This window comes from Brachycentrus maculatus, unplaced genomic scaffold, assembly GCF_059751285.1.
Source record: "Brachycentrus maculatus isolate JH-2025_06_01 unplaced genomic scaffold, ASM5975128v1 h1tg000408l, whole genome shotgun sequence".
NCBI lineage: Eukaryota > Metazoa > Arthropoda > Insecta > Trichoptera > Brachycentridae > Brachycentrus > Brachycentrus maculatus.
Window position 1 is genome coordinate 445,117 of NW_028281157.1, and position 16,129 is coordinate 461,245.

General features: G+C 32.3%; 1 protein-coding gene across 1 annotated transcript in view; it reads right to left on the minus strand.

The window, feature by feature from the left end:
* The window catches only part of nonC (serine/threonine-protein kinase Smg1), a 165,248-nt gene that overhangs the window by 18,517 nt on the left and 130,602 nt on the right, over positions 1-16,129 (minus strand). The window lies entirely within an intron of this gene.

Consider the following 16,129-nt stretch of genomic DNA (forward strand, 5'->3'; position numbering starts at 1 on the left):
TGATTTTTTAGGAGATCGTTTTTAAATTTTAAAAATAAAATGAATTGTGTTAAAAATAAATATCAAGCTACTTATTGAACTTTTTACTGTGCAACAGATCTTTTTAGGTAAAACCTGAATGTTTTTTCTCCATTTGAAAAATATTTTGTGTATTTAAAAAAATAATTAAACAATAACTTTTCTTCAAAATGCAAAAACAACACTTTGTGCACTGTAGCGGGTAAATATTAAGTTACAAATACGCCGCTTTTGCTGGGCATTCCGAAAACACGCGCAACTGAAAATTTACGATATTTGATTACCTGAAAAAATCTGTTGCACAGTAAAACGTTCAATAAGTGGCTTATATTTATTTTTTATACATTTTATTATATTTTTATACATTACAGAAAAATCAAGTTTTTTTATATATGACGTTGTTGAAAGGAGTGAGCGATATGATCATATCAATTGTTTTTTTTTGTTTCATCACTAATGTAAATACAGACTGACTCATAGTTAAGTAAGCAATAAAAAAGTAGTAGCGATGTATATATTTTTTTAGTTTTCTAGTTCGATTTATTAGGTCCAGACCGAGTACGCAAAAAAGCGAGCAAATATGCTTCAATTGCTTTGTGACCATTTCGCGTTAAATGATTCGTGGATATACATATACTATATATCATCTCGAAATTCGATGATATCACATGACCATTTCACCACTCAGATCGCTCGATTAGACACCACATCACTATTTTCAAAACTATCTGAAAATCAAAGTGTTTGTCAATCAAATGCTGATCTTAAAATCAGTACAGCAATAATTCAACGAACACTGAACGCATCAAAGCTTGCATCAATACTTAACGGATATAATTTTTCATACATACCAAAATGAATTATAGTGATGTCAATAAAAGATATCTCTCACAATTACGATTTTTTTAGTAGCTGTGTTATTCAACAAACAAAACATTCACTATTGGCTCTTCTTCTTCTTCTAACTGTTATCCGCACCCAATAATGCCAAGAGCACTGCGTTTTGATGCAGTATTATCCCAAGAACAATCGTTACTTACATGAAGGCAAGGTGATCAATCCTGCGCTTCAGGTATAAGTCCAGGGTAATATTAAAATAGTCATTTCCGTGAAAAGTCAATAACATTTATTTTGATCTCTTCTGGGACCTCCAGTATAGTAGCTAAACGCGCTAATCATTAAACTACGGAGGTGGTCATGGATTACCCTATCTTTTCAATATCTCTAGACAATAAACTATTACATAGGTAAATAGAAAAAGCATGGGGTCTTTTCAAGCATTCTTTGGTGGAAATAAAAAAGGGGATGTAATAATAGGTTTAATATAATATTTTTTTTTAATGATGAGGAGTTGCCTGAACGTGGAATAGGCGAAGAATATTTGCAAAGACAGAGTGGTGTGGCGTTCGATTCTCTGCGCCTACCCCTGCGGGGAAGCGGCGTGATGGTTAATTTATGTAATAATAATAATAATAAAACCCTTATCCGCACTCCAATAGTGCATAGGGCACTGCGTCATATAAACGCAGAGTTATCTCGATCGTTTACATATGAAGGAAAGGTGATCAGACCTCCGCTTCAGGTACCAGTCCAGGGTAATATTGAATAAATATTACAGTGAAAAAAACACTTGAATATTTTTTTGAACCCGGGACCTCCAGAATGGTAGCTGAGCGTGCTGACCATTACACTGCGGAGGCGGATAAAATATAATAAATATATAATAAATTATTTCGCCGATTATTAAATAGTTACTATGCGCATGAATATAGCACACATGATATTATATTATACGAATACTCAATACGTAGATATCTCAGTGTAGTCTACCGTGGTCCCACAATCGATATGATGTGAAATGAACCACCGCCGCACTTCGAGCAAACATATCCTCCTGAATGAATATTTTATATGACGAAAACATTACGTTGTAAAGTAGTATATCCCCAGAGTGCCGCGGTTTACAAACTTTGCGATTTACATACTATAGTCCTACGAAAGAACTTCCTTCAGGCCCCCAAAGTCAGAAAGAAACATAATAAGTGTACAAGTAACGGGTAGGTATTAAAGTTCGTATAAAATTTATGCGAGAAAACTTCAAAAAGTAGAGGTGCACCGCAGGAAAACACTTGAGTATTGAAATTCATGGTTTCACCCAAAATCATGTTTTTCAACACCTGCCTTGTTGTGTGTATAGCATAGAATTTTACCTAGCCTAACACTGGTCTGGTGATGTCGGTTACGACAAACCCTGGTCGCTGGTCAAATAAAATTTACGTGGAAAAAACTAAAGTTTTTATTTGATTCTATCCAATGCACTTCCCTCAAGAAATGTTAATACGAAACTTAAGTCCATAAAATAAAAATCTCGAGTATAAAAAAAGGACTTTATATAATCCTCCCGTATATTATGATAACTTTAAACTGTATTTGTGTCTGTTTATAAACTTCGTCTGTTTGTCCGCCTCCGTAGTGTAATGGTCAGCACGCTTGCCTACCGTTCTGGAGGTTCGATTCCCAGGGGGGGTCAAATAAATATAAGTGATTTTTTCACTGTAATATTTATTCAATATTACCCTGGACTGGTACCTGAAGCGGAGGGCTGATCACCTTTCTTTCATGTGTAAACGTTCAAGATAACACTGCGTTTCTATGAAGCAGTGCCCTATGCACCATTGGGGTGCGGGTAAGGGTTTTATTATTATTATTAGTTTATAAACTGCACAAAATGATTTTTTTTTTAAATACTAACTCTGCACACGTTTGGGGTTTTTGTAAAAAACCTTTAATTTTTCTACGCATACACATCTTACAAATAAACTCTGTTCAGTGCGTTATGGGCAAAAAAAATTGTAAGTAAAAACAGTTCAAAAGCTTCAAGAGTTTTTTTTTTAATTTCGGGTTGTGGTCCTGTGGTTAGTGTCGCGGACTCTTAAGTCAGAGTTTCTCGGTTCGAACCCCTCTACCGCAATTTGATACCTATTTCTAATCATGAGCCGCTTAGGCACACAGAAATAGTACGAAATTGAAGTATTTTTGTAATAATAGAATCAAAAATGTTTATCTTTGAAAAATAAAAAAAATAAATGAAAATTGAGCCACCCCGCGAAGCACACTTGGGAACCAGTGGTACATTACTACTTGGTAATGGATGAAAATGAGATACTCTAAGCCTCATACATATTCCAACTACAGCCCACTTGTATTCAGATACGTATGAGAAATAACAAAATATTTCAAAATAAAGTTATTACTTGATTGCACTATCAATTCAAGTACTGCGCTGAGCCTCTCTAAAAGAGAGACTTAGCTCTTGTGCTTGGAGATGTTTTTTTTTTCTTTTTTGTTGTTGATAGTATCATGTTTTACATTTAAAAAAATATTACTGCGGAACATATATTTTTATACGGTACGAAGGAATTATCTTGTTTATTTTTTATTGTATAGTCTGTACATGTTGGTAGTGTTCGTTAGGTTTCTTTTTTAAGAGTGTTTGTGTCTTTTATATTTTTAAATTTTAAAGAGAGACTGTTGAATTTTTTTATTCCTAAGTATATGTAATTTTGTTGGTACTGTTTTGTTGTTTTATTATTTTATATAAACCAATTAACAGTAAGTTTATTTTGAATTTCAGATAATTTACGCTGTGCTCATATCTCTGTAAAACCTTTGGCAGAATTGTGTTAATAAATGTTAACCATTCAGGTCAACAAAACATGTATATTTTAGGCCATAAAAGGTTAATCCTTAGGACAAACATCATTTGTTAACAAAAAAATTTAATTTCATTAATTAATTTGGCAGTCACATTGTAGTAAAATCTATTCAATTTTAATTTAAGTTTTCAATTAGTAAATACCATTATTTCTTAAAATCTATTGTAACACGTCGCTCACTTCTTTCAACAACGTCATATATGAAAAAAACTTGATTTTTCAGGAGATCGTTTTCAAAGTTTAAAAATATAATACGATGTATTAAAAATAAATATCAAGCCACTTATTGAACGTTTTTACTGTGCAACAAATCTTTTTAGGTAAAACCTGAATGTTTTTTCTCCATTTGAAAAATATTTAGTTTATTTCTTCAAAAGAATATTAAACAATACCTTTTCTTCAAAATGCAAAAACAACACTTTCTGCCCTGTAGCGGGTAATTATTAAGTTAAAAATATGCCGCTTTTACTGGGATAAAGTACATTTTCTGGGCATTCCGAAAACACGCACAACTGAAAATTAATGATTTTTTATATGTGACGTTGTTGAAAGGAGTGAGCGACGTGTGCAAAATTTAGTAGAATTCGAAATATATATTTGAAATTTAAACGGAATAATGTATTTCATGACGAATGTGTAGAAAATCATTGTACGACAGAATAAAAAACGAAGATATAAGAAAGGAATGTAAGGCTGAACGAGGAATAATTGAAAAGATTAGGAAAAGTTCTTTGCGGTGGTATGGACATGTGGAGCGAATGGATAGCGAGAGAATGACTAAGAAAATATATGTGGCGAATGTGAGAGGGAAAACAGAACGTGGACGACCGAAAAAGACTTGGCACGATCAGATCAATCAGAACCTAAAATCTGGCGGTGTCAAAAGTCTGCGTAATCGGAGGGCATGTATGACTAGATGTATGGATGTGAAGGAGGCGAGGAGTGTATGTCAGGACAGAAGAGTGTGGCGTTCCATCCTCTCTGCCTACCCCTGCGGGGAAACGGCGTGATGGTAGTAGTAGTATGTATTTCATTTTAACACCAACACACACTAGAATTTCGAGAATTCATTAACGTTGCTAAATTTTGTAGAACCGTCAAGAAATTTGTAATGAAATAGGTATACTTGCATCGCTAGTGGCGGCTCCACCAATCGGTGCATTGTGCAGCAATTAAATGGGTGCACTCTCATACAGATGTACCCTACTCTCGGGCTATAGCTAATGCAATCACGAAAGCAATTAACGCGGACAATGCAGCCAAGTTAATACTCAACGATACAAAATACACTACTGATCAAATATACGGTGACAACTTTTTGAGTTTTTATCGTATCTCAGTAAATATAAGTAACTCCTTGAATGTAAGTGAATGGTGCACTGAAATCAGTTATGGCAAATAAAACCCTATCAGCGGAAGCTAAACTGGCAGTTACACAACGGAGTCCTAGTTCCAACTCTAATCTATGGAAGTGAAACATGGAGTTGGCAAAATGAGGATGAAAGTAGACTGAATGCTGTCGAAATGCGATCTCTCAGAAGAATGTGCGACAAAACGATGTATGATAGATGTTCAAATAGTGAAATAAGGAAGCAATGCAAAGCTAAAATAAGCACTCGATAAAATTAAGAAAGGTGTGTTGAGATGGTTTGGACATGTCGAACGAATGAGTGAGGAAAGAACGGTAAAACAAATTTATGAGGCGAATGTAATCGGAAAAAGGAGCAGATGAAGACCGAGAAAAACATGGCACGTTCAGGTATGCCAAATACTTGAAATTGGTCAGGTTAAGAGTGGTAATAATCGGCGGGTATGTATGAGGAGATGCATGAACGTGGAAGAGGCGAAGAATGTTTGCAAAGAAAGGGTGTGGCGTTCTGTGCTCTCTGCCTACCTGTGCGGGGAAGCGGCGTGATGGTTAGTTAGTTAGTAATTTAGTCCTTGAATGTATAAATCCAATAAAAAATGCTTAAAAACAAAGTTGTTTTATTTCATAAAATAAAACTAATATAAAGTTTTTGATTAATTGATTTGGCAGTCAGTGTGGTAAAATCCATTTAAAATTTTAGTTTTACTTAGTAACTACCACTATTTAGTGGTAAAGTGGTATTTACTGAGTAAAACTTAAATTGAAATTAAGATTTTGATTAAGAAAAAAAAAGACAAAAAATAACTGGAAATATCACTTGTTTTTAATATTAAAATTCACTAATTTAGTAAAACAATGCATTAAACGTCAGATTTTCAGGTACTTCGTCATTAATAGCCAAGAGATTTGAAAACATTGTTAAAAAAAAAACGTTATGAAAAAATTACGATAGCTGTAACTTCTTGGGATACTCGTCCATCAAAAAAATTTGCAAGATTTAATTTAAAAAAAAAATATTCCCAGATTACCCAAAATAAGTATTATAAGTAAATATAAATAAGAGATTATACGTTAAAAAAAGAGCAGAGGTAGAATACGGTTGACAACAGTATAAAATATCCTTATTAAGACGAGAATCCGTTTTAAAAATGGACGTCCAACATGAATTTAATATAAATAGAAGTGGAAAAGGTCACCAGGATACGCAGTTTCCAAGAGAACTGTCATATAATGACATATTTCAACCTGACTCGACGCCTCGAGGTAAAAAAACTCACAAAAAATATATCTTGTACAAATTAAACTAAAGATGTTGAATTTTTGGTTGAAACATTTTAGTGTAAGACGCATCTTCACTGTTGAAAATTTCATGGCCCGGAAAATTGTCATAAACGTCGTTGACATAAAATCAGAATGAGGCATTCAATTCCATAATAAGGAACAATACAATTCCATTTTTCATGAAATCATGGAATTTTTATTTATTTAGAAAATATTATTATATGCTATAGTTCGCAGAGGCAGTACTCGTATTAAATATAAATATATTATTAATTTTTAATCGATATTAAAATGTGCTTTTAAAATATATACTCGTATGTTTATCATTGGAACGATTATTATTGCTTGAGCGATAGTTTTTTGAATTTATATTTTGGTAATACGTAGATAAATTCAAATAATATTTTTTCATTGTTTTTTTGCAATTTATTTAATTTCTTACAAAATTCGTTAAAAAAATACCTTCAAGAAACTCACATGCCTATATCGAATCGATATATTGAACTTCATAAATAAGTTTAGGTTGGGCAAATTAACAAAAAATATTGCTTCAAAAGTTGTGAACTAGTTTTTAGGTGGTGCGATAAACTCAACCAGTAGTGTAATTTGCGCATTGGAAATTTCCCATTATTCCATCGTGGAAATCGTAGGTCGCTCCGATAAATTATTCTGCCATCGCAAATATTTTACCAACATACAAGTTTGATGTGAAACAAATCATATTTGTGCATGATTTGCGCAGATTTATTAAGAAAAAACATACACATACACACACAAACGTATTACACTTTTTGAATTACATTTGTAACATCTCAACATCGATGAAGAAGAATATGAAAGTCTGGGCATTTACAGGGCTTACGACCGTCAAAGGCTTGGTTAAGTGTAACATTCAGTTTACACACGTGTAACATTCACCGATTCTACCCATGATTGACGACCACACTACTCAATTATTTTCAAAAATGTAAAAAAATAATTCCTGAGCGGAGATGAAAATCCAGATTTGTGAAAAAAGTATTTGGAAACACTCAAAATGTTGTAAACTTATTGAATTATTTTGATTTCGTAAAAAAAATCCCGTCATTTAATTTAAATTGGCATAAAGATAATGTTACGTGATTTTAACGCTGTACCTAACATAACAATGCCCGGATAGAAGCGGAGAAGAAAAATAAAAGTATAAATAACGTATGTAAATGTAAAAACAAAATGAACACAGACGTACCTGAAATTCTAGGCAAATTAAGCAGAAAATTAAACTCAGGCGCATTTTCGGCATTAATGTATGGGAATCGCGCGGTTTACTCCCGAGCCGTTAATATTAATCACATGTACACACGTGTATACACGCACATAATAAATGCGATTGTGTGTGCTTTGCTATTTCCCCATCGGCATTTCCAAAGCTTACCTTCGAGCTTCGGATTCCCGGATGACCGCATATTTTGTAATGGCTGGGATAGAATGCTTTTCATACCCGAGTAGGCATTTCTGTACCGCTCTTAAACAATATGACCTTAAAAATTATATAAGATGAAATATCATCGTCATAAAGTCGTGCTTTAGAACGTAAGGTACCTACACGAAACCATAAAGCTTCGACAATTCGATTTTGATTGCGAGTATTTGAACACACTCAAAATGTTGTAAATAAATTAACTGGGAAATCATAAGTTGAAATAAATTGAAAATCATGTTATGGAGCGTTTCTCGTGTATGTGAATATAATCAAGGATTTGGACCTCACATACTAATGAAAAGAGTATGTGTTTCATAAAAGCTTTTCTCATAATTATATAGCACAGATAGAATATAATAGGAATTTGACAATAATTTTCTTTTCTATAATGTACGAAGGTTGTCATAATTTTCAATGTATTAAAATGGCGTACAAGATTTTTGCATAACTGCATTAAAATCTTTTTGTTGTTGCAAAAATACGAATCGTAAATTAATCTCAGATTTTGAGTCTACTTAACACGTTCACTGCGTATAAAATAATGTCATACAGATAAAATAAAAATCACGAACAATTAAAAGCGAATAAATTTGTTCAAAATCCAAATGTACTTTCTATTCATCATCATAAATAAGTGTATTATTTCGTGTTTTCAAAGCACATAAAACCGGCTACGAATCCTTATCTTCATTCAACATGACTCCCGTGTTCAACACGTGACTGCAATATTTGTATGGACACGAGAGCCGTGTTCGACGCACATAACGTATTCATATTTTCAGTGGTCGCCTCCGAAGGAGCAGTGATAAACGGGTTCGGCTACCATGCACGAGTTCCAGATTAGATTCCCAGAGAGTTCAACATAATAATAGGTCTTCAATCAAATACTCTTTATTTTATTATTTCCCTGCATTGCCGTGGACTGGCATCCGAGCCTTGCTTTCATGAGATAATTTATCAAAGATCGTCATTCGGTAACAACGAGAGTATTATCTTAGCCATGCTCCAGCCCAAGAAGACCGAGAAGAAGGCGCAATAATATGGCGGCTCCACTGTCTCCTCTTCAGGCTCAGCCGATTGACGACTTTTTTCATTAATATTTTTAAAAAATCTATTATAATCATTTTCATATCATAATCCATATCCGTATAAGCGTCCTTGAGGAAGTATTGTACAAAAATGGAGCTTTATGAATCATTCAATATAATTATTATTATTTTTTTAATATTTTATTTATTTGGCAGTCACCCAGTGAAAGGACGTTTCTGCCTGTGTCAAGTATTATTTTGATTTACAAAAAAAAGAATAGAAAATAATAATAACAATTTTTACAAAATTTGATAGTTTAAATGCGTTTAGCTTTATCATTTTCGAAATTATGCCCGCAATTCTAGAATTGGATTCAGAAATAAACTATTACTATCACCAGCGATATTTTTAGAAAGATTTAAAGTGGAATGAAAATCTATATTTGATTTACGTATTCACAATTCTAACGAAGTAAAACGTAATACCGGCGACAGTTGAGGCGTTAAACGTGCAGGAAATCTTATGAATCAGATTAAATCTGTAAGAGATTTTAAACAGATGGGTTTTTCAAATCTATAAATAGAGATTTCAATTTCAATTTATAACGGCTTTAAGTTGAGTTGTCACCGCATCAAATATAAATCCATTGTCAAAGGGGGGTCAGCAAAAAGTGGGTCAGGGTAACAGAAACCATTTTAATAATACAAAGATCAGGTCTGCATTAATGATTCGAAAAGAGATTTCCTCCTCCGCGAGCTTTTCGTCAGAGCAGAAATACGATCCGACCTATCATTAAAAACATGAGGCTCGAGAGCGATGAATTAAATAGTGCGGGGGATGGATTACTTACGCGGAAGCGCGCTGTATCTTCTAAACAGAGGATAATCAAATATTTATCGAAAAGAATTCGACGTAGCGACCTGAAATATGAAAAATAAAATAAAAAAAAGGATTCGGCGAATATTTTTGGATAGAGAGCTAAGTCAGGAGACTCTGCTGAGATTTTTTGTTGAATGTTTGCGATCTCTCTACCTTAAAATATAATCTTTGTAACTCATATAAATATTTGATTTACGAGTATAAGATGACAATAAAAAAAACCTTTTTTAACATAAAATATTTAAATATTTACGACGATAAGATGAAAGGAAAAAAACCCAAAAAATATGGAATCCCGATTCCAAATTTTTAGCTTCAGTTTAATTTGTAAATCAATCACATACTTTCATACACACATTACACATGACTGAAAAGTAAGTTATTTTACCACTTTATCCTTTTAAACTGTTTGCAATTCCGTTTGCTAGTATTATTCCGTTAGTGTTAGGTTGTGGTCTCGTGGTGAGTGTCGCGGACTCTTGATTCAGCGTTTCTCGGCTCGAACCCACTCTACCACAATTTGATACCTAATTCTAATAAATTGTATGAAATTGAAGTATTTTTGTAAATAATAAAAACACAAATATTTATGTTTTACTTATAAATTGACAAAATAAAATAAAAATAACACACCAGCAGTTGGTATTCTCAGGACAAGTTCCAGCAATGTCAATCTTTTTATTTATTTATAAAAGTCCTCATATTGCGTTCTTCTCCTCTCATCTTCATCTTAACTAAAGCTATCTACTAGTATTATAACCAAATACTCGTCTAGTGGCGTAAGACTATGTAATACGGTAATATAAAATGTTATACGGAATGGAAATAAATGGTAGTGACTACGTCACGAAATAGCTTGGAAAGTTTGTATTTTTAGACAGTGTTAAGACAATAATGCTCTTACAAATACGGACAGTTTCCAACAAAACAAATGGATTAAAGAATTACGAGCAGTGATAAGGGTTGTTTCCTTGGTCGATCTGTCAGTTACTATCGTATTGTAATCCGTTGCTACATTTTCTCTCAATCGACTTTCACTTCGGAGAATTCAGAAGAGAAGTATGTAAGAGTAATATAATGTATGGAAAAAATATAGTCAATTCAGATGGAATTGGATATTTTTTAAAGAGCGGCATTGAGAATTTATGTATAAGAATAGACTGTCCAATCGATTTTTGTCGATTAAAATAAAAATTCCATCCAATTGTACCTTCTTCTTGTCTAGACGTTAGTCTCGAATTTCGATAAATCTAATAAATCTGTAAATTAAAGGATATTTTTCGATCATGTGTATAACGTTTCAATAACTTACTAAGTACTTGATTTTTTTTAATATCGGTTTTTTCTAAATTTAAGACAGTATAAGTTTATCCCAGAATGAAACCCCACATCGTCATAAATAAAAAAATATATATATATGGTTACGAAAGTTGTATTAATAATTTTAATTCATTTTCTAGACATTTCTACTTTTACGATGTTAAAATTGATAAAGCAGTTCACTCCAATAAAGAGACTAAGCTTTTGTGCTTGGAGAGGGACTTAAACTTTGTATTTATTGTTCATGTTTGCTGGTAATATGATTTATTTTTATTATTGACCAGATAATAAGAGTTTCTGCTTAATAAAAAGCTTCTTTACATCTCACCAATAGATGTCTCTAGTGAAGTTCTAGTGATTCAAGAACAAGGTTTCTAAATTGGTTCATATATATAGAATTTCCAAGAATTAGAGTAGTGTGGTTGTCAATAATGGGTAGAATTGGTGAATGTTACACGTGTGTAAAGTGATCACTTAAACCAGCCTATGACGGTCGTCAGCCCAGACTTCCATATTTTTCTTCATCTTTGATGAGATGTCAAAAAAAAATATATTTATTAAAATTATCTTTATGTTTTTCTTTTATTTATTTTTTAGGATTAACATGTAAATAATTAATTTAATAATTTATTTTTGAGCATTTTAATGTCCACATTTTTTTAAATGAGACTTTCGTGCCTTTTCACTTTTTGAATTATAAACATTGAACTATAATTCCGTATTTTTTATCTCTTCAGCTACAGCTGAATTTGCATTACATACTGCCGGTATGTGGAATATTATGGATGAGTATCATCGTTGAACAACAAACTAGACAAAAATATCAAAATCTTTTAGTACGACACCATGATACACGATTTACACACAACGAAGGTTTGATAGTCTCAAGAATTAACAATAAATATGGGAGTCCAACACTGCAATATATCGTTCCGAACATTTTTAATTTGTTGCCGATGGATGTAAGAGGTTAAAATAAAATATGGAATAAAGGCAAAATAAAGGAATGGGTAAATGATCAAGAGTTAATTTTATGAAAATTGTAAAATGTTTAAATTTATTCTTATTTTTTCTATTTTTAGTGTGTATATTAGGGTAAAATGGTTAAAAACAATAAAAATGTATTCAACATGAACTCCACCGACAAGACAAACAAGGTGGCTTGGTGGGTCTCTGCAAAATATTTTTTTTAGATATGTTAAAAATTGTGTTTTAAATAAATGTTTATATAATTTATGTAAATAAATAAAATAAAAATATTAAAAAACTAGCAATTCAGTTACTATTTTCATTAACTGTTTCATAGTATTTTTAAGTACGCATATTACGAAACTACAATACATACTATAGAGAGTAGATAGAGATTCCGCTGGGTTTCCCCTGGGATTATTGACCGAACAAGTAGTATCAACTCTTCACCAAAACGTAGAGATTATCTAGTATCTGTATTGTATGGTAATTAATGTTTTCGGTTAGATAAGGTACGAGTAATTACGCATTAATATGACCACTTCCTACACCAGGTAATACGGCGTATTCGCTCAAAACGTTATCGTTGACCTTTCCCTACATCTGGGGCATGGGTTCATTTATTACAGCCCTTCATAAATCATTAAGATAATTGATAAATATAGACCCAAAACTTAAACCGTACATTTTTTAAGGATATTCAAATTGAAGAAATATACAGTACCTACTGAATTTTGAATGTGTCCAAATACTTATTCTCAAATCTGGATTATCTCCAAATAGTTTTTTTATCATCTCAACATAGATGAAGAAGAATATGGAAGTCTAGGTATTTAGCGTTTCTCATGTATGTGAATATAATCCAGGATTCGGACCTCACAAACAAATAAAAGAGTTTCTGCAGTAAAAAACTTCTTTCAACCCACTGTAGATGTCTCTAGTGAAATTCTAGTCGATTCCAGCAATATATTTCGAATTCGAAAAGTATATATATATATATATATATATATATATATATATATATATATATATATATATATATATATATATATATATATATATATATATATATATATATATATATATATATATATATATACATATATATATATATATATATATATATATATATATATATATATATATATATATATATATATATAATGTTCAAATTCGAAATATATATCTAAATGATTAATAAGAGTAAGAATACGATTAAATTTCTAAATTATTTTCTTGACTCATACTTCATATTGCAAATATAACGAAATATATGAATGAAATATCCTGATGGTAACAATTCCATCATTATTGTATTCCTCGATTAACGTATGAAGTAATCTGAATAGGGAAAATGCCAAAAATTCGTACTTAATTAACGAGACAGTAGACTCCATAAACAAGTTTTAAAATAATAAAAGTAAAAACAAGAAAAGTGATGTTTTCCCCTGTATTCTTTGAAAACAATTTTGATACAGGCAGTTCTCAAACTTGTTTGGCGACGGAACCCTTTTGAAACTTGTAAAGCTCTGTTCGTGTCTTTCCCAAACACCCATTACTGCTCTTATTGCGTCATAGAAGTTGTCGGGCAACACCGAGTCTAAGAAATTGGACGTTTAGATAATGATATGCTCCTCTTACACTCTTGTTAAAAGTTTAATTTAAAAATAAAACATTAAATACTGTTTTAATGGTTTTTAACTATTAAATTTGTCCGGCTCCGTGGCGTGATGGTTAGCGTATTTAGCCACCGTGCTGGAGGTCTCAGGTTCGATTCCCAGGGAGGAGGGGGGTAAAAACAAATATAAGTGGTTTTACACTCTAATATTTATTTGACATTACCCTGGACCCTGAAGCGCGGGAGTGATCATCTTCATGTAAGTAACGATCAAGATAACGCTGCTTTAATACGATGCTGTGCCCTATGCACCATTAGGTGCGGATAAGGGTTAGATGAATAAATACTTGACTTCGGGTCGATGAGAGAATTTAACATATTTCTTTATTCTGATATCATTTAGGATTTTCTGAGAAGTATAGATATAAATGCAGCTGAAATGGAGCATGAATGCAATATTATGCAGTTCACTTTGTAATCCATTACCCGGGAGACGGTGGAAAACTTATTATATTAAAGCGCATCAGGTTTCGAAAAAGAAACGGAACTCCGTCGTTCCATTTATTACGTCACTGTTTGCCGCCAGCTTTCGAGAGCGCTTTAATTTCACCATTTGAGGCGCACAATTGAAAACTTAATAGGATTCCGGTATAATGAAATGCCTATACGAGTATAAGTATACTCATATTTATTATTTTTTGACATCTCAACAAAGATGAAGAAGTAGTAAGTGGATAATTATATGCTAAAATAATAAAAATTTTAATGATATTTTCTATTTTCAATATTATTAATATTTAAGGCATTTACTTTGTGGTTAGTCATTTTTAATAATATTAGTATATAACCACTCATCGAGATTTTTATGTCTACCGGTTTCGAGACGTACCCGTCTCTTCGTCAGGACAATCACTACCACAGCATGCAAACAATACCACCCTTCACCACCATAGCACCATTTACACACTCAGAACTACACAAAATGTCTAACACATGCGATTTTTGGTCAACCCGAAGACAATGATATTTCTTGATGATATTTCAAAATGATATTTTCTAGCGTTTCTCACGTATGTGATTATAATCCAGGATTCGGACCTCACATACAAATGAAAGAGTTTCTGCTCAAAAAAGCTTGTTTACATCTTAACAATAGATGTCTCTAGTGAAATTCTAGTAACTCAAGAAAATTCCAGGCAAAAATACACGTCTGGAGGCAGTATAGATTTAACGATCGATCAGAATTGGTATTTTTGTACCGTGTATTTGCCTCGTCAAACAGATGACGGTAATTCATGATATAAATCGCTCAATTCATTAAAAAATTGGAGCGTCCGCCGCACTTATTAGCAGTCGCTTACAAATTAGACCTTAATATGGTTGAACGCGGCCATCAAAAAAATCAAGTGGCCTATTATGCACGAATGCTACCGGCTTTGTATTAGCAATATACCGATTTTAAAATAATTTGTGCAAAAATGATTGAAGTGTTATAGGCATATAATATAATTTATATATCGTAATAACGGTATATTTCAAAGGGCTCTAGTGCGACATTAAAAAACCTGTTACGTTATAATAATAATAAAAATGGCAGAGCTATCATAAGGCCTTTTTAATGAAAAGACATCTCAAGGGCGCTTTACAAGTAAGATATTTATACTCGTATATTATTAACCTTCCAGCGAGCGCGTTGTCATAAAATTTATGACAAATGCACCTTATCGCTTCCTCCACCCTTAAAACTTAATTGCAAGCATCCAGCTCCGAGCTGTTCGAGGGTCAGTGTCTCTCTAAACTACAGACGTTCCTAGTGTGCTAAGAAGTTTTTGTTATTCATTGAAATTTGAAAATTTCCTAAGCGTAAATTTAAAAAATCGCTCCTTAAAGTATAAGTACATGGAAATAAACTAATTTTCCTATTTATTTTTCATTTAAATCGTTTCTTTTATAGCTACATGTATTTTTTTAGACGATTTTTAAAAGAAAAACATGTCAGATCAACTGAAGAGAGGATAAAACAATGGAAGAATTTTTTATTCGAAAAAATAAATTTACACGATGGCTAAAGACAACTTGTCGTATTTCTGCAAAAAGCTAGGGGATTTTTAAATGTTTTATGATTTGTTATTACATTACAGCAATTTCATAACATTTATATAAAGAAAACCCAATTAACATATCTACAGAAAACTTGATGACATAAAATTTATCTCAAGGAAAATTTCTTAACGCGCCTGCTGGAAGGTTAAATCTAACACAATATGGTCTAATCATATTTTTATTATTAATACGGTAATAAATTATTAATACGACGAAGGAAATAAATCATAAACAAGAAAAGCGCCGTTGCGCAGTTGGATAGACCCTCAATTGCGAAACTGGCGTCGCGAGTTCGATTCCCGCCAATTGCAAAATAAATTAAAGAACGATAATTTTCAAATGTTTATGATGTTTTTTTTCACATC